The 24,467-nt window shown below is 39.3% G+C and overlaps 1 protein-coding gene across 1 annotated transcript in view; it reads right to left on the bottom strand.

The window, feature by feature from the left end:
* Window positions 1–24,467, bottom strand: part of ZNF385B (zinc finger protein 385B) — a 228,840-nt gene extending 204,373 nt beyond the window's left edge. The window contains exon 1 of the mRNA XM_063318118.1: window positions 24,288–24,467. The gene's annotated coding sequence lies outside the window, so the exon portion shown is untranslated. The remainder of the gene's footprint in view (window positions 1–24,287) is intronic.

The following is a 24,467-nucleotide window of genomic DNA, read 5'->3' as shown; positions in this document are numbered from 1 at the left end:
AAAGAAGAAAATGCAAAAGCTGGCTTGCAGCTAAACCTCAAAAAAACCAAGATTATGGCAACCAGCTTGATTGATAACTGGCAAATAGAGGGAGAAAATGTAGAAGCAGTGAAAGACTTTGTATTCCTAGGTGCAGTCAGGAAATCAGAAGACGCTTAATCCTTGGGAGAAGAGCAATGACAAATCTCGATAAAATAGTTAAGAGCAGAGACATCACACTGACAACAAAGGCCCGCATAGTTAAAGCAATGGTATTCCCAGTAGTAACATATGGCTGCGAGAGCTGGACTGTAAGGAAGGCTGAGAGAAGGAAGATCGATGCTTTTGAACTGTGGTGTTGGAGGAAAATTCTGAGAGTGCCTTGGACTGCAAGAAGATCAAACCAGTCCATCCTCCAGGAAATAAAGCCAGACTGCTCACTTGAGGGAATGATATTAAAGCCAAAACTGAAATACTTTGGCCACATAATGAGAAGACAGGACACCCTGGAGAAGATGCTGATGCTAGGGAGAGTAGAAGGCAAAAGGAAGAGGGGCCGACCAAGGGCAAGATGGATGGATGATATTCTAGAGGTGACGGACTCGTCCCTGGGGGAGCTAGGGGTGTTAAGACTGACAGGAAGCTCTGGCGTGGGCTGGTCCATGAAGTTACGAAGAGTCGGAAGCGACTAAACGAATAAACAACAAAAGTGGGCTAAATGACAAAAATGCATAAGGGTTCTGCCCTGTTTGATAAGGCTTTCATTCCCTTTTCCTAGACCTCTGGAAAACCCGATTGGTCTCTGCTAGAGATACAGTTTTTATTTATTCAGGTATCAATAAATATTAATTTGCCTTAAATATATCATGAACATTAATTTGTATACTGAAATTCTGTATTACTATCATTCTGTCCTAAAAGGAAGTATTTCCCTTAATCCCTCAGAATTTAAATTTAATCCCTCAGAATTCTGTCATTCAGACTCAGAGAATTTATTTCATGGTTAAGTGGCTGATGTGCACATCTTTGCTACAACTGCTCTATATTAAAAGAAAAGAATACACTCTGGAGCAGTCATTATTATTAATAAAGTATTCCCTTCATTTATTAATACTTTATTAATATGATGGTATATATGCTATTGGTGTAATATATAGAACAGGATCCAGCATATAAAGCAGTAGTGTCTACTTTGTCATGTCTACTAATCACAGGTCAGAAATTAACAACAAAAAATTCACCCCTCTCTTATAGTACTAGCATTTGCATTAAAAAAGTCTTCCAGGGATTATGGAATCATTTCATTTTAATTAAACAGGTGAAATCTCAAAAGAGCACAGCATGAGATCGAACATTATTTAAGATGTGTGATAGATTTGTATTTCCAAATGCCAGGCACAGAAGTGGCACGAAAATGGTAATGTGACACCATGTCACAACATCCTCAGATGACATCCAGGACCTTGAAAATAAACAGAAACTTTTTAAAAAGTGGCAAGAATCTTGAAAAATTTCAGCATATTTTTAAATATTTTTTCATAATTAACTTTTTTCATAATTAATTTTGTTTTTATTTTTCTTCTAATATTTTTCCTTTTTATTATATTGTTATAAATCTTGATACATTATATTTTTTCAATACAATACCTGCATAGTATTAATTAAAGTTATTAACATTCTATTGTTTAGATAACTTGGAGTACTGGAAGTAGAGAAAAAAGAAAAACATATTCTATCAATATTAATTACAATTTAGGATATTGATATTACAAGCATAAAATCATTTGACTTTTTCATACAAAACAGAGTATAAGATTAGAAAGAAGAAACTTCTGCTCAAAATGTTTGTTATACAATATAGGTTTTGGTCTCAAGCTGATTGCTCAGTATTGAAGTCTCTATTGTATAATTGTTCTCTTGCTCCCTCGCGCGCACTCTCTCTCTATATATACATATTTAACATGGTAATAAAAAATAAAAATAGAGAAGCAGATCATATTTAACAAAAATTAAAATACCAAAAAATAGTTAAGCAGAAAGAAAAGGAAAAGGAAAAGGAAAAAGAACGATTGGGTTTCTAACTTCCCCCTTTTTGTACATCTGCTAATTTGCCATATTGGAGACATTTAAGCCCCTTTAGACACCAGACCGTAAGTGATTATATTTGCCATGCTGTGTGATGTATTGTATGTATGGAAACCATTCTTGCTTAAATTTGGTTAGACTTCTGTTGTGTATATAAAGTGTAAGTTTTTCCATTGCTGCATATTCTCCAAGTTTAAGTTCAGTTCTCCAATCAGATATTGTCAGAATTGTATCTTTCTTCTAGTGTTGAGCAAAATTTATTCACACTGCTGTAAGCATATATCTCATTAAATTATGAAGTTCCTTGTTGATTTTTTCTGAGATTATACCTAATAAGAAAAGTTGTGGTTTTATTTCAAATTTAAATTCCAAAATTTTCTGCACTGTACCATACATACCATATATACTTGTGGGTAAAACAAGAACGTTAGGTGCCAAAACACACCCCAAAAATTGGGTTCGGCTTATCCGCTGATGGGCCTATCTGCAAATATATACAGCAATCCTTTCTAAAGTACCAGTATTTCCCATATACACTCATGTATAAGCCCATCCACGGATAAGCAGACCCTCAAATTTTTAACCAAAATAGCATGAAATAAAATAAATTAAATAAATTATCAGTTTAAGGTATTCGGAGTGCCTGTCACTGTACTGCAGTATCTTGTGGTATAATGCAAGCAACATTATATTGGCTTGCAAGTTTTAATCTTTAGACTGTAGACCTTAGTTTGCATAGAAAACTGAGCATGCTTTGGACAAACAGGGCTTTGGTTTGAGCTTGTGGCAAACTGGCCAAATGGCCAAAAGTGACTGATAGTATCCATACTATTAGCAAGGAATGCTTTGTGGGGCATGGGAATGACAAACTGGTAACCTAGTTTACACCTTCACTATCTTCCTAAAAACCATTACAAATAATTATCTATGGGCCCACTGGTTAATGACCTAAGCATATAGAAGACTGTGACTTGAAATATAAATGGAAAAGAGCATGAATTAGTGTAGAACTTTTTAAAATGTGGGTTGGGACATGGGAGGTGGGGTCACAAGCAACATAGGGAGAACTCACATTTTAAAAAAAACTGATCAAGCTTGTTTGGGCAAAGAGCAGCACTGTCAAAATTTCTTCTCAGGATAGCACAAGCCCACACAGGGAAGTTATTATGCAGCAATGTTTGATAAACCCTTTGATACAAAGAATTTTAACTGAATGATTAAAAGTGGTACATTTATTTCTTGGCCAGCTGTAACACCAGTAAAATCATTAACCTGGGGTAGAGGTGGGTGGGAATCACACAAATTCATTATCATTTTAGGGGTCATGTCAGGGAAATCTGCAGGGATGGGTCAAACAGTTTAAGATCGTGGCCATGACTGTGAAATTGAAGACCCACCCCTTTTTATATGCATCATACACGCAATATACATAAAAGGGGAGGGGGGACTTTGATGGCTCATTGCCAACCACCTTCATATCCTGCCCCCGCAGATGCCCCTAGGTCATGGTGCTGCAAAGTTTGAGAACAATTATTAAATGAATGCAATGCAGCGAAAATAGACATACGGTGTGTTTCTGAAAGACACAAAAAGGGAAGGATGTAATAAATATAAATGAAGATGATTAGATCAGGTAAAGTGAAGTTGCTGAACACATGCAGGGAAGTGAAGATGTAGGTTTAATTATGAATGAAAGTGATAACATGAACTATTGTCATCTAAATGGTTGTGGATGCATATGATTGTAGGGATTCATAGGCTTGTAACAGATGCATATTACATTCCAGTGAATGCTGATAATGAACCAGTTCTGAGTTTTAGGAAAAACCTATGCAATATTCTGAATGAATGCAATCCAGGGAAAAATATTCTGTCATATACTGTAAATGGATAGATGGAAATGAGATAAGAAAATGCAGAACGTGATTGGGCCATTAGAGGCTACAAGAATGAATTAAAATGATGAATCTTAAGTATTCACTTAGAAAAATATATATCTGTTTGGAATACACGGTTTGTTTTGAATACACAATATATGTGGATACGTGTTTTTTCATTCACGCATATGCATGGAAAATAAATTAATCTAAAAGAATGATTGTTTTGATTGTTTACTATGAAACACTGAGACTGAAAAACATAAGGGTATGAGAGGTTCTGAATGTGGGATCAATCACTACTTGAGAATGTCAGGAGTGGACATGGAAAAAGGTTGCTGTTGTTAAGCAAGGACCATGTGGGTCATTAAGTGAGGACCTCACGTGACCACAACCTCCGACTTCCTACTAGCTTCCCCACTGACTTTGCTTGGGGGAAGCCAGTAGGGAACACTGAAAATCACGATCACATGACTATAAGGATGCAACAGCCAGAACTCTGAGGACCCTCATAAGTCCCCCTTGTTCAGCACCACTCCATGTTTGAACGGTCACTGTATGAGTAGTCATAACCAGAGGAGCACCTGAACAAAAGAAGTATGTTGAAGTGGACTGGTCATGTGGAGGAAGGAATGAGGATCAAATTGCAGAACAAATATATGGATGAGAAGTGAACAGGTAGACAGCAAGACAACTGAAAAATCACAGTTGGATGGAGTAGATGAGATCCTAAAAAAGTGAGAGTGAAAAGTTAAAAAAAACAAAAGGCAACATATCAAGTGATGTATGGCCATGAAGAAAGGAAAGACAGTTTTTAAATTCAGGAATCTATGGGAAGGTATAGTGAATAGTGTTGGTGCAAATCAGATTTAGCTGTACGTGTGTGTCCTGTTCAGACTATGAAATGGCCAGGCAGAACCACTATTAAGTCCTTTATTTATAATAACTATTTACACATCAAAACGTTCTTGCAACAGATTAGGCAATGCAATTCAGTCAAGCCCACCCAGGCAGTAAAGGACAACCAGGCAAGGCTGCAAGTTCAGGTTGTGGCAAAACAGTGAGACAGAACTCCGCTAGTTCTCTTATCGAAGCTGCGAGACTCGATGGAGCTAGAGTGCGTGGCAAAGAGGAGGCTTGAAGCACGTGTCTGAGAACAGGCAAGCGGGTTGGACTCAGCTGGAACACAGAGGCTAGACGAGGCTGGACTTGGCTGGAGCATCTAGGCAAGGCTCAGATCTGGACACAAGGCTGGACTTGGCTGGAGCATCTAGGCAAGGCTCGGATCTGGACACAAGGCTGGACTTGGCTGGAGCATCTAGGCAAGGCTCAGATCTGGACACAAGGCTGGACTTGGCTGGAGCATCTAGGCAAGGCTCGGATCTGGACACAAGGCTGGACTTGGCTGGAGCATCTAGGCAAGACTCGGATCTGGACACAAGGCTGGACTTGGCTGGAGCATCTAGGCAACGCTCAGATCTGGACACAAGGCTGGACTTGGCTGGAGCATCTAGGCAAGGCTCGGATCTGGACACAAGGCTGGACTTGGCTGGAGCATCTAGGCAAGGCTCGGATCTGGACACAAGGCTGGACTTGGCTGGAGCATCTAGGCAAGGCTCGGATCTGGACACAAGGCTGGACTTGGCTGGAGCATCTAGGCAAGGCTCAGATCTGGACACAAAGCTGGACTTGGCTGGAGCATCACGACCAGACTTGAGACTGGAGGCAGGACCGAATTGTGCTGGAGCGACAAGGCGAGGCTTGGAACTGGATGCGAGGCTGCGCTCAGCAGGAACAGCAAGGAGAGACTCGGCTGGAGCGGCGTGTGCAGGAAGCAAATCCGCAACAGCAGAAGGCACCGGCGCTGATTCCAATCTGGCTACAGGCAAGGCTTCCAACTGATGCGAGGACTCTTCTGCAAATGCTGTGAGCTTGAAGGATCGGTTGTCTCCAGCAGCTTGCTCGTGGCACGCCTGCCTTTTAACATGATCCTTTCCACGCCTTTTCTCACCTGCAGCCAATTGGGCTGCCTTTTGATTCGCACGCTTCTCTGCTTGTCTTTCATAAGCGCTGACTGGAGGATTCAAACCTCCCTCCGAAGTTTGTCCAATCAGCGTTTCTAGTTTCTCCTGCTCTGCTAAGTCACTTCTGGTTATTTCTCCAAATCCTTCCTGATAAGTTTCATTTTCCCCTTCTGACTCAAGATAAGTTTCTTTTTCAGAGTCAGAAACAGGCTCAAACCTCACAGTGTGTGTGTACATGCATGTGTATAAACTTATCACACGCCTTTACTTCATTTTGCTTACTATTTCTTTCTATTATGCTGCTGACCCTGAATGGAAATGGTGTGCTGGGTACCTGTTTCAGCCTAAGGCAACAGTAAGGTTCCTTACTTGTGGTCTCCAAGAGTACTGCCAGCATTCCTTGAGTGGGAAGCAAAATGATTACATTTTATGTCATATTCAGTCTGTCATCTGTTTCACAACCAACCTTGGGTGAATATAGGATTCTTTGAATTTTTGGCACATTTGCGTGATGTCAGTATCAACCTATATTTTGTACCACTGAACATAGGAAAAAAATTGATTGTTGGCTTTTATTGGATGGTGATAAACAAAGGGTTTGATGATTTAGTGAGAAAAGACAGGAAACTACTGCTTCAGATACAGCAGCATATCAAAGCGCAAAACGGTTTCATATGTTATCTTCCTTCTTCTGTAAGTGAGAATGCTTCCTCTTTCTGTGCTTCAAGCTACCAAGTAAAAACTTACGGTTTCTTCACATACACCTAGAACTTCATTATGCTAGAGAAATTAATATACAGTACTTCTCATGCAGAAGAGCAGTAATCATATTCAACATTTCTGAAATGTACTGCAATAGAAAGCAAAATGGTAGCTTTGACCGTGCAACTTATTTAGCTAACTTTCAATAAAGCTGTGCCTGTTTCATTCTGTTTATTGGTGTCTGCATCTTTCATCCTCCTACAATAAGCAAAATATCTGCTTTGATCATGCAGTGTATTTAGCTTATTTATTGAAAAGGAAAGCCCTGTAATTTCTAGGAGAATTTGCACACTGTTGGACCAATACAAGAACAAAAGCACTATTAGCTTCCTCTTCTCTGATGTCAGCTTTACATTTGGTGCATTTTAAACTGATGGTTTAGCTCTGTATATATACAGAGTGCTACATCCATCTTGGAGAATTAGACAACGTGTTTAATTATTTATTGAATGTATACCCCAACTTTCTGCCAAAAATGGCACTCAAAGTAGGTAAATATAGTAAAAATAAAAGTAAAAGAGAGCATAAATTCAAAATGCTTTTTATATATGCATACACAAATACACATACATAAATAAAAAGAAAAAAACCAACACACAGTTCAAATTCTGCTCAGCAGACCAATCAGCTGAAGATCAAATGCCTCCTAAATAAGTATAGTTTGGCCTGTTGATGAAGAGACAACCAAGAGGACAATAGTCTAATCTCCTTTACAAAGGATCTAATAAAATCTGAGAACAGCTCACCCAAGAGGCCTCTCTCATACTGCTACTGAACATTCCTCCAACAGTGCAGAACCAGGAAAAGGGTCTGGACAACCTCATATGCTGGAATGTGAATTTTCCAATAGTCTGGGTCTGTGTTATATATGACCTTATAAGTTATAATCAAAATTTAGAAATTTGCAAGGAAGCTGACAAGAAACCAGTGAAGGTGTTGTGTTAGTGGAGGAACATGCTCCCTCTTGCTGGCCCAATTAATAATCTAGCTAGAGCAGTCTAGACTCATTGATGTTTCAAAGACAGGCAATGCCAACCATGCTATAGTTGTCCAGACAGGGAGAAACTAACAAATTATCATGGGAGATCTGACATTTTTAGAAATTGGCAAAGTTGGTATACTAGCTTCACACAAGACTGAATTTAAAGGGAAACAGCACTCCATTCAAAACAAATTCAATAACTGTTCTCTTTTCTACCTTTCAACTGGCCAGGAGGACCTGGAGAGACAGGGATGCACATTACCAAAATTCCAGACAATGTCTCCCAAGGTTTCAGGTATATATGAATGTATGGGAAACTTGACCCATCATAGTCCAATAGTGTAAGTATGTATGTGTGTGTGTGATGATAATAATTTATTAAATCTATATGCCGCCTGACTCCCAACAACTCTGGGTGGTGTATAATTGCTAAAACATTTAAAAACAAAAAACAAGACAAAAACAACCCAAGACAAAAGAACAATGATGGCAAGAAAATACAGTAGTCCTCGCTTAATGATCACAATTGGGACTGGAATTTGGGTCACTAAGCGATGCAGTCATTAAGCGAATCTGGACCTGATTTTACGACCATTTTTGTGGTGGTCATTAAACAAATCACCACAGTGGTTAAGCAAATCATGCAGTTCCCTATTGATTCTGCTTATCAGAAGCCAGCTGGGAAGATCGAAAAATGGCAATCACGTGACTGCAGGATGCTGCAACCATCATAAATGTGCGATGGTTATTAAGCAGCCAAATTGTGATCACGTGACAGTGGGGGAATGCTGTGAAGGTCATTAAGTGTGAGGAACAGCTGTAAGTCAGTTTTTTCAGTGCTGTCATAACTCCGGACAGTCACTAAACAAACAGTGGTTAAGCGAGGACTACCTGTAAATCCAAAGGGGAACAGAAAGGAAGAAAGGGGCATCAGTCATCCTCTCCAAAGACCTGGGTGAAGAGCCAGGTCTTTAAGGCCCTTCAAAATACTAGTAGGGTGGGAGCCTTTTGATTTTTGGAGGGAACCTCATTCCAGAGGGCAGGCACTGCTACAGAGAAAGTGTGCTTCTGGGATCCAGATAGATGGCATTATTTCATTGATGGACATGGAGTGTGCCAACCCTACCAGATCGAACTGGTCAGGCAGATACTATGGGAGACAGGTGGTTCCTCAAGTAACCAGCCCCTATGCCATTTATAATAGCCAATATCATCATAACAATCACACAAGACAGTTATAACTATGTTGGGCTCAACTAACATCTCAACCCAATGCTGAGCAGAGCAGCCAGTCTTCACAGCCTTCTGGAAGGTCAGGAGAGTTGCGGCCCCTTGGATCTCAGTGGGGAGGCTGTTCCACAGGGCAGGCAACATGACAGAAATATCCTGACTCCTAGGTCCCACCAGATGACGTTGCTTAATAGGGGGGACCTGGACCTGAAGAAACTGAGTCTCCAAGCAGCACTTTCAGTCAGCCTTCCAAGAAAGAGTCATTATAAAATACACCAAGTACCATTCTAGACAGGTAATTCAGAAGAATACCATGTTTAATTGTACTAAAACCTGCAGGAAATCTAACAGAATTAACATAGACTGTGCCACTGTATTGATCATCTACCCAATTCAGTCTCTGTCCCACATTCAGGTTTTGTTTGAAGCCAGACTGAGATAAAGCTATATAATATATATTACCCAGAAATCCTGAGAATCAAGCCATCATCCCCTATTTCAGTATCTTAATTAAGAATGGAAAAGTGGAACATAGTTGGGATTGTTTGTTTCTTTCTTTAATGAACATCTGGGCAGGATTGACTTAAAGTCAGTACATTGCTGTGGGTGTCATTGGACTACAGATGTTTCTTATAATAGTTTTTCACGTTTTATTATTGAGGGTTGCTTGTTTCACATCATTCAAATTGAGCCTTAGGTTTTTCAGATCAAGTTGGGGATTGGGGAGGATTTATTTAAGCAGGGCCTAGCCATGGAAAAATAACCTTTTGCATCAATCTATCCACATCTTCAGGCATTATTAACCAAAAATTATAACTGCCCAAAGCTCAACATTAATCCATTGGTCTAGTTGACTGCAATGGACTATGGTGGCTTATATTGTCTTTTCCTCATGGCAAGAATGTCTCTGACCATTTGAAAAAACTCAGATGGATGACTATACAAATGCAAAACTGGTAGAGATGACTAATTTTTTTACATCATTACCATGGACCTGACCATCAAATACGTTTGAACCTTTATTTGGTAAGAACTCTTTCTAAATTTTCTGCTGATTTTGCTCTGTCAGCCTAGTGATCATTTCATCATCACTAGGTCCCTTGAAAACCTAGGTGCTCATTTGAGTCTATTCCATGACTGAAGGCACTAAGGAATAATATATGGGTAGTCCTCATTTATATGGGATGCGGTGGCGCTGCGGGTTAAACCGCTGAGCTGCCAATCGGAAGGTCGGCGGTTCGAAACCGCGCAGCGGGGTGAGCTCCCGTTGCTAGTCCCAGCTCCTGCACACCAAGCAGTTCGAAAACATGCAAATGTGAGTAGATTAATTGGTACCGCTTCGGCGGGAAGGTAACGGCGTTCCGTGAGTCATGCTGGCCACATGACCCGGAAGTGTCTATGACAACGCCGGCTCTAAGGCTTAGAAACGGAGATGAGCACCGCCCCCTAGAGTCGGACACAACTGGACTTTACGTCAAGGGAAACCTTTACCTTTACCTAGTCCTCATTTTGCCTTGGATAGCAACCATTCACAAATACAGCCATAATAAAAAATACATTTTCTGACCAGTGTTGACATTTACAACAACAAAAGCCTTCAGTGTGAAACTGATTAAAGTCTGGTCAGTTTCAAGTAGCAGCTGTAAGCTGGTGGGAGGGTTCTAAACAACTGCTCAAGGTCACAGAGCTAAGCTAATTAAATTGTGGTTAGCACTTTTTAGGGAGGTGCTGCACAGCAGAGAAAAGCAGCTCAGGAAGAGACAGCTTGATTAAGGAAACTCTCCAACTTGCAAGGGGGCAAAAAAAGGAAGCCCACCAACATCCCTGAGTTGAAGCTGTTCTGGAAGGAGGAATGGGCTAAACTTCCTCCAAGCCAATGTGCAGGACTGATCAATAGTTATCAGAAATGTTTAATTGCAGTTATTGCTGCTCAAGTGGGGCTCACCAGTTATTGAAAGCAAAGCTTTACATACTTTTGCCACACACAAATATGTGGCTTTGGATCATTTTCCTCAATAAATAAATGAACTAGTATAATATTTTTGACTCATTTGTTTAACTGTATTCCTCTTTATCTAGTTTTAGGACTTGTGTGGAGAACAGATCATGTTTTGGGTCATATTTATGCAGAAATATTGGAAATTCAAAAGGGTTCACAAACTTTTAAGAACCACAGTATTAATTGCTCACACCATTTCTTCAATCCAGAAGTCAATCAGGGCTTCAACAGCATCTGTTGATGGAGTAACACGAATACAATCTCTAAACCATCAGGAAGCCATTTATGTGCGTAAGACTTCAGCCAGAACAAAAGAATCTCGTTTGAAAAGCATCTCCTCAATGCAGTTTATGCCAAAATGCATTACAAGTATCCATCATTTATCTTTCTTTTCAGCCCAGCCTTTTTTGGTAGAAGTTGCATATGTGCAGCTGAGGAATTCTTTACACTTTGCATCAGCTATCAGATAATTTAGGTATACAGGAAGCTGTCTTAAATACTGAACCTTATAATTGGCTTGCCTAGTTTATTTTTGTCCATACTGATTGGCAGTGGCTCTCCAGGGCTGCATACTTGGTGTACTATTGTGCCATCTTGCATTTCACTCTAATCTTGAGCTCTAGATTCCAGTTTGATCACTATGATCTTCTGGATCACTGGTGGATCCAGCTAGAACTTAGGGATACCTTTTGTCTTTGTAGAAGTTGTTGGTTTTTTCATTTATATACATAAGCTGAAAACAGAAAAGCAATCTGAATTTTGGAGCTTAGAAAACTCAAAAATTCCAAACCAGAAACACTAAAGGCTGAACCTCTCTGCAGGAGATGCTACCTTTTTCTTCTTTCTCCTACAGCCTCTCCAGTTAATTGGAGTTGAGAACTCATTCTCGGTTTACCGTTCATTAAGCCGTATATCATTTTCTAACATAAGAACTGTAAAGCTATAAATCATGTAAGACAGAATGAGAACTAATTAAAGGGTCAGCTAAGCATATAATTTTGTATTGCATTACTTCAAAACAATAACCAAAAATGTACAAAGTTTTACCGAAAACACTTCATTGTAAGAAGAATGTTCCAGCAGGCTATTTTCTGTGCAAAGTATTTTAATAAAGGGCACAAATAAAAACATGGGTTTTCACTGCAAAAACATCAGAATTCAGAACCAAATCCTTGTTACAGAGAAAAACATTCCAATATAGTTTGAATTTATAATAAAATAAAATAACCTAGTTCTATATTTTTGACAAAAACAAATTAGACACAATAAATACATAAATAAATAAAAGTAAATAATCCAATGTCAAGGTTTATCTGCACAGCCTAAATGCCCTGTTGCCAGTATGGGACCACAACCATTTTCGGAGCAGAAACAGACAACATCAGCCTTTATTCACTTTCCTCCCATTGCAAATTCAATCTCCAAGTACATTTTCATGCTGCAGTTCGAAAGCATCATTTTCCTCTTATGTTGCACTCTTATCCATTTCAGCCAGAGCGCTTTACTTCGTTACAGGCTAAAACCAGCAGTTCATTGGCTGCTTCACAGAGGAAAAAACACCCCTCAACTGAAGCACTAGTTGCTCTTCTCTCTTAGAGCTTCTAAGCTTTTCCCTTCACCATCAGCATTAAAATGGCACAGTGGCTAAGACTTTTGCCTACAGTGTAAGAGGTTGCTGGCTCTCTATTTACTTGTGGTTTCACTGTGTGAAACCTTTTTACCACACTCATTGGAACAACAATGAAACAGCATAACTGTGCACTTAAAAACCAAGCAGTTAACTAGGGAAAGAATAAGTAATTTTTTAAAAAGCTGCTAGGTTTCAAATTGCTAATCCCTTATATACCAGGTAGATTCTTAGCCACTGTGTTATTTTAGAGCTGATGGTAAAGGGAAGGTATAGATGTTACTGGAGTTCAAAACACCTGGCAAGAAAGGAATGTTTATTTTAAAGCTAGTTTCTATACCTGCATATATGTCCATTTTGATGCTTTAATTTTGTATATATAAATTTAACTTTACATTGTGCATGTGTGTATGTATGTAATGTGTATGTGTGTGTATGCATATATTGTTAATATGTTTTCTACTACAGATTAAGGTTACTATGGTAACTAATCATTTTGGCAGGGTGAAGAGGTTGAATTTAATTGTCCCCTTTTCAGTTGTTAATTTTTGCACCTGGGGGGAAGAACTTGCCTGGACTTGTTTTAGTTTCAGTTTCCCTTCTGTGTAGGCATGTAGAGAGTTAAGCAGCTCTCACTGAGAGCCTGTAAATATGTTTGCTTTCTGTAAATAAAATTATTTTTATAGAAATGCCTGGTGTGTGACTTTTCTGATCTCTCCTGGGCCAAAGGCTTTCCTAGCAATCTGCTACCATATATGTGTATGTGTGCGTATGTGTCCACAGGATCCTTCTGTGTTATTGGCAATTACTTTCCTGGAATAAAACAGTGGGAGGGGAACCGTCCAGTGGGAGGATATGGTAGCCTGCAATCTGGAATGAACAAGTCTCTCAGTCCAGACATGATTTTCTTAAACAGATTTAGACTTAAGAGTCAGGAGCAAAGGATAGTATCAGCTTAAATGGTAAGTATAGGTATGCTCTTATTTGAAAAGCAGGCTATACTTTCATTAAACCATAAAGTGTTAAAATCTTGGCATCTGCTGACTTGGAACTAGGCTCTACATCTCAAGCCAAGCCACGTAGATCAGTAATATGATCAATACCATTACTACTTTAGAGGAAAGAAACTGAGAACCGGAACAAGAAGGAGAGGGTACAAGGAAAGGGGAAATCAGAGTGAGTAAAACAGATACAGTAAACATGTCCCATCATATGAACTGGCAGTCATAGAGGACTGTCCCAGGTATTAAAAAGGAAAACTATTATGATCAATCATCTAATGTGCCAAACAATATGTACGTTAAGTCTTACAAAGAAATCTAAAGGCTGCATTTGCACATCTAGTCTGATTACTGAATTAACTCATTTTCGGATTTTTCACAATATATTGAACTGTAAACCAACCAAAAGTGCTGAGTTTTTACAACACACTAGGCTCAGTGTAGTAAAAGCCCCGAACAAAGCTGAATAGTAACCAAACCCAACATCTTATATAAGTGCTTTTTACTAGGTCTTTCCTGATCTGGTTAAGAACGTTGTGTAAATACAGCCAACGTGAACCACATTATTTTTATCTTAAAATATACTGAAAATTTCAGAACATCTCCTAAATAACACACACACACACACAAATTTCTGTCTATAGCCATAGCTACCTCTTGTAAGTACTCTTCTGAAAGAGAATTCCCCTACCAGATCTACTGGTCATCAACCTCCCTCTTATACATGGGGAGATATTCTGCATTCTTTCATGCAGGGCATAGAATAGTTTGTGTCCTAAAGTATAATTAAAAGGAAGACGTGCTAAAGTTTTGCTATGCTATCTATGAGATTAACATTGAATAATTGATTAGTCTGCACCAAGGGCTCTCAAACTTAGCAATATATTAAATGAATTTGTGGGAAACACAGCTGGACAAGTTTGGACAGTGCTCTTGTTTTGCTGCAAAATCCTTATCAAGCTTCCACAAGTAAAGCCAGAAGGCTATCAAAAATCACTCCGGGCCTTGCTCCCAACTTTCCTTGAGTAGCCACTTTGGACAATTTAAAAAAGATTTTAAAAGATTTCTTAAAGTTTTTTTACAAGTAGTTCTCACTTACAGATGGTAATTGAGACCAGGAACTCCATCACTAAGTGATGTAGTCATAAGGTGTGATGCCATGTAGCCATGCTGAATTATGATGGCAGTTCCAGCATTAGGCAATCCCGCATGGTCACAGCGTTCCATGGTCATGTAATCACCATATGCATGTTCCTGCTGGCTTCTCCATTGACTTTGCTTGTCGGAAGCCAGCAGTGAAGGTCGCTAATGGCAATCATGTGACTGCAGAACATTGCGAGTTGTAATTGCAAGCCAGTTACCAAGTACCTGAATTGTGATCACATGACTGCAGGGACACTGCAATGGCCATAACTATGAGGACCGGTCATAAGTACACCTCATTCAGTGCCATCATAACTTCGAATCTTCACTGAACAAGTGGTTGTTAAACAAGGACTTAACAAGGACTATTGGCACTTGAAGGAAAGCATAGCTGGTTGGTTAGATGGTTATGTTTTTAGTGTTATTTTATTGTAAACTGCCCAGAATCCCCCATTGGGGGGAGATGGGTGGTGATATAAATTTAATAAATAATAAAATAATAATAATAGCAGGAAACAAGCATACCAGAAACCAAACTGCCAAAATTCAACAACAAAATGGTGATTTTCAGTGACCTGATTCTTTATTATTTTTAAAATAAAATAGATGTGTTATGTCTCTGATAGGCATAATGCCCTTATTCTAAATATCCTCTTGAAATTACCAGTGACCTGAAAATCTCAGTTTCATTCACTCTGCAGACATCATTGTATTACCCTAACCTCCCAGCATTCCTCAGAAACTGCACTGCATATTCTAAGAATTACAGTGTGGCCCCCAACCAAAGGAAACTTGCCCATCCTGCTCTTTATAGATATTTAACAGATGTTAGGTGGAATCCAATTAAATCTTTAGCTGGTGGAACTGCTTCCATCAGCAGAATGATGAGGTCAGGGTTCGTTCTATATGTTACTATAGTATCCTACTCTGAAATATTCTGAAACATTAAATAATGGAAGTGTAATATAGCAGCAGAGATTAGGGATAGCCAACTGAATGCTCAGCCGGCTGTGCTATTGTCCAGAAACTGCTATAGTTTGGCTGTGTCAACAAAACATATTAAACACCTTTGAGGAGCAGTAATCTGAAGTGCCTGAAGCATTAACAAAAAACTTGACACTATGAGAAATTATTCTGACAGTATAACAATACTGTTATAAAAAGAACAATACTAGTAATTGCTAGAATTGCCATACTCAGATTGGTTTACAAGGATGGTGTGTCTACAAACCTCAGCAGCTCAGGTTCTCTAATGCATTTTTAACATGTACATGGATATGTCATTTATAGGAGGAGATGTCATGAGTACTGATGGCGAGCAGGAGGGGGCCTCTATCCAGGGGGGAAAATGCATGCGTAGTACTGAGGAGTTAAGCAGCCATTCAAAGAGACACAGATCAGACCCGCCTTAACCTTTGGGGTTTATCTGTCTGGGTTTTTCCCACGCTTCTTCAGTTTGTTAGGATTCTGTCTTATGTAGCAGTAATAAACACTAGAGACCTACTCCTCGTCTCAGCGTGATTTCTGACTGTTAGGACAGGAGGCATGGTCAAGTTTTTCAGCTAATGCATTAGAAAAATCACAGTTCTGTGCAGAATGTTGAACATTTCTGTTAAGAACTATGCACTAGAAGTTCTGTCAACTGCATTCTTTTTATTAGACAACCACATGGCAAAAATTCTTATTAAAAAAACCCACAGGAACACAGTTAATAAAAATATGAAGTTTGGTGGACTTGATCATTTTGTTTCAGGATTTAGAAATAGAGAGAGTTCTTTGGAAAACTAGAAAATTTACCTATATAATATAACATTTTGGAAAAAGTGCTGAGGTATTAGGTATTATCATAAATTCCACTTTTTCTTTTGCTTAGTTACTGCTCAGTTACTTTGCCCTCATAACTTCATTACTGTCCTTTACCTTAAGTACAATGAAATTAGAATTGATACATTTTCCTGTTTTTTAAAGAAAAAAATTCCTTCACAACTGCCAAAGGGATCCACTTTAGCCAAGAATTAGGTTTGAATGCCATTTTATTATGCTCAGCCAAACAAAATTAAGTATCTCAGTGAAACTTCTTCCAATTTTGGTTTAATTGCAAATAGATGGAGAGTGATGCAGCAAAAGCACTTTTTAAATTCAACAAATTCACTGGGAGAAAGTTCAGCATGGCTGTGCTTCCCTCTGGATTGTCTTTAAAGTAATTTAGGAAAACTTATATACAGTTATGTTTTAAAAATTATTCATAAGCACAGCCACAGCCAAGTCAGAAAAAAATGACAGGATTAGTTCCAGATCAATTTTCTGTTTGCCTAGTAAAGTCATTACATTCTCACATGGCAATGAGAACCCTTTTATAGCACCCTGAGGTGGAATGAATGATTCTATAATGAAATGCCTCCTTCTGTATCATAACTAAAATGTCTATTCTATGCTCACCTGGCTGAAAACAAGCAAACAAAAGTCATTGTGAAATCAAACTGACACTTCTTGAAAAGGCATTGCTGATATTGGTGAAGATATTTGGTAATTGTATAACTGCTACCTCTGGAATAATACATGTAATTTAATTTCAACCAGGTACCTCATAGAACTAGGACAGGAAAGTTGTCTCCAAAGTGAATATAGTCTAGTACACCTTCCCATTTGGCCATGGGGCTTCAAGTGACTCCTTTCTTTCATCTCCCCCAAAACTCTCCTCTCTTCACCCTCAGTGAAAAACAATCACTACAAATATCCCAAAGCAACAACTCATGGGGCTTTATTCTGCCTTCATCTTTCCCACAACAGAAGGGCAAGGAGGTAGTGAAATCAACACAACTGCCATGACTTCAAGGCAATCAGTGAAGAGAAGCTAAGACCTGTAGGATTAAGGCACTCAGAGCATTCTAGGGAAGGAGATGGGGAATGAACTCAAGTGCCCAATCACTTTAAAACAGCCCCAGACCCTGAAGCAATAGGTTCCTGGGAGTTTCATAACGTTAATGGATTGGTTTTGTCATTATGCTCCTCCAAGTACTGACATCCTCCACGTGCCATCAGGTGAAGTAGAGAATGACCCAACCCTCTGGATAGATCCTATTCTCCACCGCTATTGTACAAGATAGTGATCCAGGTCTACGTATATGGTAAGGTCTTCCAGATGAGTAGCTCTTCAGTTCTGAATACAGGTTAAAATGCATCCAAGATTGACCTAGAGTATTTTGACTATTTTCAGAACTATTTAGACATCAGGATGCTATGGCATGGGCACACTTATATATCTGTATGTCTCACACAACACCACTAGCGAATCACAACTTGCTTTTCCCAGCCAACAGCTGACCCAGAAAATTGTCAGCTAGTCAGAACTCCCAAATCAGCTAAAAACTGAACAATCCACAGACATATCCATTTCCCCCTTTTCGCACAAATCAAAGAGAATGAATATAATCATTCCTGAGTTTGCCACGGTGACAAACCTCCATTACCTTCCAAGCTTCCAAACACTGACATGAATTCTGCATTTGAGCTCCTCATTATGGCAACATCTCAAGAGCTAGGAGGTATAATGGAACAAGTCAAGAATCCCTTCCAGTCATGAATAAAATTTTCTCCAAAGTCCATATTTGCTAGAACTTTAAACATAAAAGTCCAATTCAAATCATCAAAGGCTTTCTCTGTATCTAGAAAGAGCCACTTGATGTTCATTATGATGTTGTAGATATTCTATAATATCCAAAACTATTTGGCTAACACCACTGGTAAACCCTCCATTATTCAGTTCAACTCATCTCACCTCATTGACAAAGCTCCTGTTACTAGATGGTTGGAGACATCCTATGGAATGCCTATGGAGTGTCAAAACTACAGTGAGGGAGCTACCGAAAAATTTTATGTATTTATTTATCAAATTTCTCTGCCGCCCATCTCATACACAACGACTCTTACCATTACCAGTACGCTGCCATCACTCAGCAATATTCTTGTTTTCAATACTCTGGGAGTGGCCATGCCAATCAAGAATGAAAACCTGGCATTGTATGTATAAAAAAGTACACATTTTCAGAGCAGCAAAAATTGCAAGTGTGTGCAGTGACTACATAAATATAGAAAGGGAAATGCCTTCATAGAGATAGTAATTCTAAGACTTCTTGATGATAGTTTTTATCCTCCATTGTCTGAGCAAATATAGTTTACAAGTCTTCTCCAACTTTATTTTGTTATTGGAAGAAACATTGATGAGTACTTTTTAAAACTGAATTATCTGAAACTGGTGAGATGTTCTCCAGAATTTCTTAGATACTGCCCTATGTAATTATCTAAGCATAATTTCATGCTACTGATTTTGCCATATGAAGTTACTCATGGCTTGCTCCCTCCTACCTGCCAATTCCTTCAAAGGGAACTTTTACTGATCTAGATGAATTCACAAGGGTAAGTTCATTAAATTATTTTGGATGTATTTTTATTACTATTTTACATTTAATTTTTTTTTATTGTTAGCCACTAAGAATTTTTATATTAAAATCAGTTTATAAATTTTTATGATTAATTTATTGAATTTGCTACCTGCACACTCCTGGCAAAGCCATGTTTAATGTTTGGAATCCCAGGATGTCCATCTGCCAACTGTTGAGAGAACAAATTTCCTGTGAAGCCTTCTGGGTATGTCAAAAATGTAGACAAAAGATTTGGATGAGCTTACAGGGCAAATTCGGGGAGTGTACAGTGTAGTGCAGAAGGTAAGATAGGGAGAAGTGCCATTGTGAATCAAAACGGAGTGATGATGTTGGATGGAATCCAGAAAGTGGATTCATGGAAGTGGAACTGTGACAGATTTTTATGTTTTTATTTTTTAAAAAACGTAAGACTAGTTTTAGGTTTGTTACCTTTCTAAAGATGAAGTATATTGACTGCAATTAAACATGAGTTCCCAGTCACCTTATGTCATTTAGTTCTGAACGTTTTCTCTAATATGCATTTTTATGCAAACCTCCACAACATCTCTCTTTTCTCTCTAACTCAAAAATAGGAAGATAGCTAGAGAGAAGAAAAGATGCTGTTTTAGATAACTTAAATTCAAGTTTGAAGACAAAATGAGATGCTATCATATTTTTTCTAACTTAGAATTACTACATTTCTCACCAGCGTAACCATCCTTTCTTTAGTAAACATATTTGTTTTGAAGAACTTACAGTTTTATAATGTAATTATGCAGGTACCATTTTAAAATGTGCCTTGAAGAAATTAACTAATGCTAGCATGTAGCTAGGTACAAAGGTTGAGTAGAGGATGATTCCTAACATACTCCCATCAGGTTGCAAAGATCAGCCCAGTGTTATTTATTCAGAAGAAAAGAAAGGTGTCACAGTTCAGCATCATTGTCATGCACACACTCCTTTGTCTCTCATACTTTTTGAATACATTTAAAACAATTGGTGGGTTTTCTTTCCAGACTATTTTAAGGAAATATTAATGAAAAAAGGTAGCCTTTAATTTGCATATCTACCTGAAGCATTCTAAGGAATGCAGTCAATTTGCCACTTCTATTCTATAGATGAAGTAGAAAAATACTCATTTTGCACATTCATTTTGTGGTTTGCAGTAGGGACTTATTATATATATGTTTGTAAGCTTCATGTTCAAAAAGATATAGCAATAAACTTCTTATACAGGACACAGAAAAGAAAAAATATATTATAAAACGCAGCCCACCACTATTGAAATATAGGAGGAAAATGCCACAAATTATTTCTTCAGCAGAAATTGAACATTTAAGGGGAATCTTGTACAGTACCATCTTCAACCCAGTCAATTATATGCATGTAACACAAAAATACTGCTAACTTGCTTCAAGTCAAGAACAAATGTTTATAAAAACAAAAACAAGCCAACATTTGATCTACATAAGTATGTACTATATATGCTATTTACCATTTTCCCTATTTTCATCTCCAACAACGCAGTGTGGAGTATCAACTAGATAAAAGAAGCTTTTTGATCATAATAGTGATCAATGCACTTTTTCAATTTAATTTGCTCAAGTCTTCATTCTGGTAAGGTTATATTTTCAGACAGCTATCTTACTAGCTTTTGCCTGACCTTGTTTATATGAAATACATTACTACTTGATTAGTTAGCTTTTCCGCCCTATTTAAAGATAGTTCCATCACACTGCTATTTAAATTCTCCATTCCTTCTTACAAACCTATACCTTTAATTATCAAAGTTATGCATCTTTGAAACAGAAATAAAAATAATCATAATGGATGGGCTCAGCATTCATACAGCATTTGAATAAACATCCTAGCTAAAGAATGGGAAACGCTCAGCATGTTACTGAACATCTCCTTACATATTTGTAACTTTAAAGGAATTTTATTAACTAAAAGAGAGAAGAGCATTTACGCTTATTTTTTGTTTGAGCAATTAACTAAAGTGATGTCCGGAAGACCATGTGCTATAATTGTTTACTAGCCAGATGTTTTCTAAGCAGGGATCCAGGGACAGCATGCTGTAATACCTTTTATCCCGTGATTTGAGCTTCTCATACAGGGCATTCCTTTCAGTCCCACAGCATTCAACCTGAGAATTCTACACTGTTCCCTAGCATTACTGACTCTGCAATTCTATGTTTAATGTTTAGTTTATACATATAAAATGTATAAAATTAACATTAAATTTGGTAAGCCACATCATGATAGAGATAGATAGATGATAGAGAGATAATTCAGTAAACTCATCTAAAAATACCTGCATAAAATTGTCTTGATAAATAGTTTATTTTACCTCTACTTCCCCTATTCATAAATCATGTGACATCAAAGAGAATTCAAAATAAAACAGGTATCAGTTACAGCAACAATAGAAATCATTTCTAAATTTATCCCGAACTTTTTGTCAACAAATGGGTGGCTGCCCACATTCACTCTATTGAATTTATTATAAGGTTACAAATCCTCCACAACCTTCAGGCTTTCCTTAACAGCACGGTTCCAAATCAGGAAAATAGCTTTATTCTGGTGCTATTTATGAATTAGTGGATTTTAGAACATTTAAAAGCATCATCACAAAATAACCCTACACAAGTTAATTGCTGCTTCAGTTGTTTTACAAAGGTCTTACAGTCATGTTCACACACACATATCAGAGCCACAGTCCTTAACAAGCACCCACCTTTTCACCCTTTTATTTAACCCTTAAATAAAAGCTTGTGCGACATATATTCCCAAAGCACTCATATTTCTCTAATTTCCTGTTGGCATTAAATTACCCATTTTAGATAGTGTATACAGCTCTAAGATTCATACTTTTATTTGCCATTATGCCACATGAATTTGGAAGCTTAGAACACCAGAATACCTAGACTAACTTTCAAGAATATTCCTCAAGGATTGTGTGTTAGAAATATGCAAAATGTTTCTAACTGAAAATGTCTCACATTTACAATAGGCTGTTCCTACCTTACCAGAAGTGTTTCAGGCTTGATACTGCTCTCATCTAAATTCAAAACAGGTGTTTTGAGCTCAGAATGAGGACGTTTCAAGCTTAGGAGCCATTTTGAACTTGAAAACAATGTTTTTTTAACTCAAATCCATACCAACTGAAAATGTGTTATTTATCCTTGTTGCGTGCCCTGTGATTTGAAGACCTGGCCTAGGTAAAACCTTTGGACCACATGCACATATGCACTCCTCTGCTCTGTAATCAAATCAAGGATGATTTCTTCAAGCAAGCTGATTCCTCACTGCTGAGGAAATTCCCCTTTGCAAGAAATACCAGAGCTTTTTAAAAAGCAACAGTTAAGTGAAGCCAAGAGAACAAATGAAGCCTTATCTCTTTTAACATGAACACCAAAGCCTATAGTACTTCTCCAAGTAACGAGTTTTAAATTTAAGGGCCCATCACCACTTGCACTTAACCATGGCACAAATATGCCCCAGTAACCTCTTTCTTCTGTCATATCCTCATGTTATTACAGTAGCAACAAGCCACAACATTTTGCCACTCGTGCAGCCTGACCAGCTTCACAGACTATTTGTTTGGTGTGGTAGTCACGTGACCCCCATGGGATGGAATCATCCTATTGGCCAATTTAGGGCAGAGCAAGCGTGCCCCCTCTCTCCTATTCTGTTTTGGACAGTGGTAGAATATGGACCTTTCGAACTGGGCTTTCCTTTTACACTTGTCAGGTCTCTAAGCTGATCCCCAACTCAAAGATCTGAACACAGCAGCTGACCGGAGGTGGCAGAAGTGGGATGGCTGTTTTGTGAAACAGGAGAGAAAGAGCCAGAGCCAGTTTTATCTGCTGCTTCATAACCCATCTCTGTGTCTGCCAGCTGCCATTTGGGATTCTTTCTGAACATGGGTTTTGTGCTCTTCTGGAATAGTGCTAAATCCATGTTCAACACAAACCCATCAGTGATAGCTGGGCTCATTTTGGACACATTCACCAGTATTCCAGAAGAGAGTATTATCCAAGAATAGTGCTATTATTCTAGAATAGTCCTATTCCAGAAGAATGCACCCATGTAAACCTCTTAAACAAAACCAGAGCAAGTTCTAACAGATGGCTAAACCAACCAGTCTAGCCATCTGTCAAAATGCACATGCACTCCAGTTCCATCTCAGATTAAGGAGAGTGACTGGTGATATTTCCCAGTGGCTGGTGACAGTTGGTATCCTGGGAGGGAAAGGAAGGGGGAGGGAAGCCAGCAATCCATGGCCTGTACTCTGCAAATAAGGGCAGCACCACTTGCTGGCATTGTGGCTGTTGTGGCAGGAAGTGGATCACCAGTTGGGGAAGCAAATGTACGCTAGTATAGTGTGCCAGCTCAAGCACTGGTGGATAGCTGTTTAACTGGGTGATGAGGAAAAGACATTTGTTTTCTCATACTTTTCAAGGACACAGGTAGTTTGCGGGGACTCCTAAAGACTTGACCTATTTAAAGAAAATGGCTTTTCCACAGTCTCACATCTGTCTGCAATATCGAAATTGAACCGAAGGAGATCCTGATGGAGGAGAATGTAAAGCTTGTGCCTGCACGCTGAGAATCGGCACTCTGTTTCAGTCAGCTACAAGCCCGGCTCTAACACGCGAGGCTATACAGCAGCAACCGAGGGAAGCGGCTTTCCCACAGCACAGTAGTTTGTTTTGAAAGGAAGATGCCCCGCACCTCAGCGTACCCACAACAACGCCACCCAAACGCGCGGCCAGCAGCCTGGATCGAAAAGCTCGCCTCTTCAGCAAACCTGCTGCTGCCTCCGAGATGCTGCTTGGCTCGCTCGCTGCTTCGAGCATCTCAGCGCTCGCTCTTTTCTCAGCTCAAGACGCCCCGCCAGGCCAGAGTACAAACCAGCGCCTGAATTGACACGCGGCTCTTTTGGCGAGCCGCCTCGCCTCGGGTCGTGGTGCCTCCGTGCCGCAGGCCGGCCGGCAAGAAGCCGCATCGGCCGCCCTGATGCCTAGTCCCTGAAGGACTCAGGGACCGCCCAAACTTCGCAGCCGACCGAGACCCCCAACCCGCCGCGCCGAGGAACTCCGAGGCTTCTCTTTGGCGCCCGCCCGCGCGAGCGTCCCGCGCGAAGCTTCCTACCTTGTCGAGGCGCGGCACGCGAGCGGCTTTGGAGGGGGACCGGAGTGAGAACCTTCACTCACCGGTCCCTATGCATTCGGCTGCGCGCGCGCTTTCTCCCACCCGCCGTTCCCAGAGTCTTCTTCGGTCAGGTGGAGGCGGAGCGCGCGGGCGCCTCTTCCAACAACCAGCCAAGCGACA

Source organism: Candoia aspera, chromosome 1 (assembly GCF_035149785.1).
Source record: "Candoia aspera isolate rCanAsp1 chromosome 1, rCanAsp1.hap2, whole genome shotgun sequence".
NCBI classification, from domain to species: Eukaryota; Metazoa; Chordata; class Lepidosauria; order Squamata; family Boidae; genus Candoia; species Candoia aspera.
Note: the sequence above shows the minus strand (reverse complement) of the source record. Positions and strands in the feature narration are given on the sequence as shown.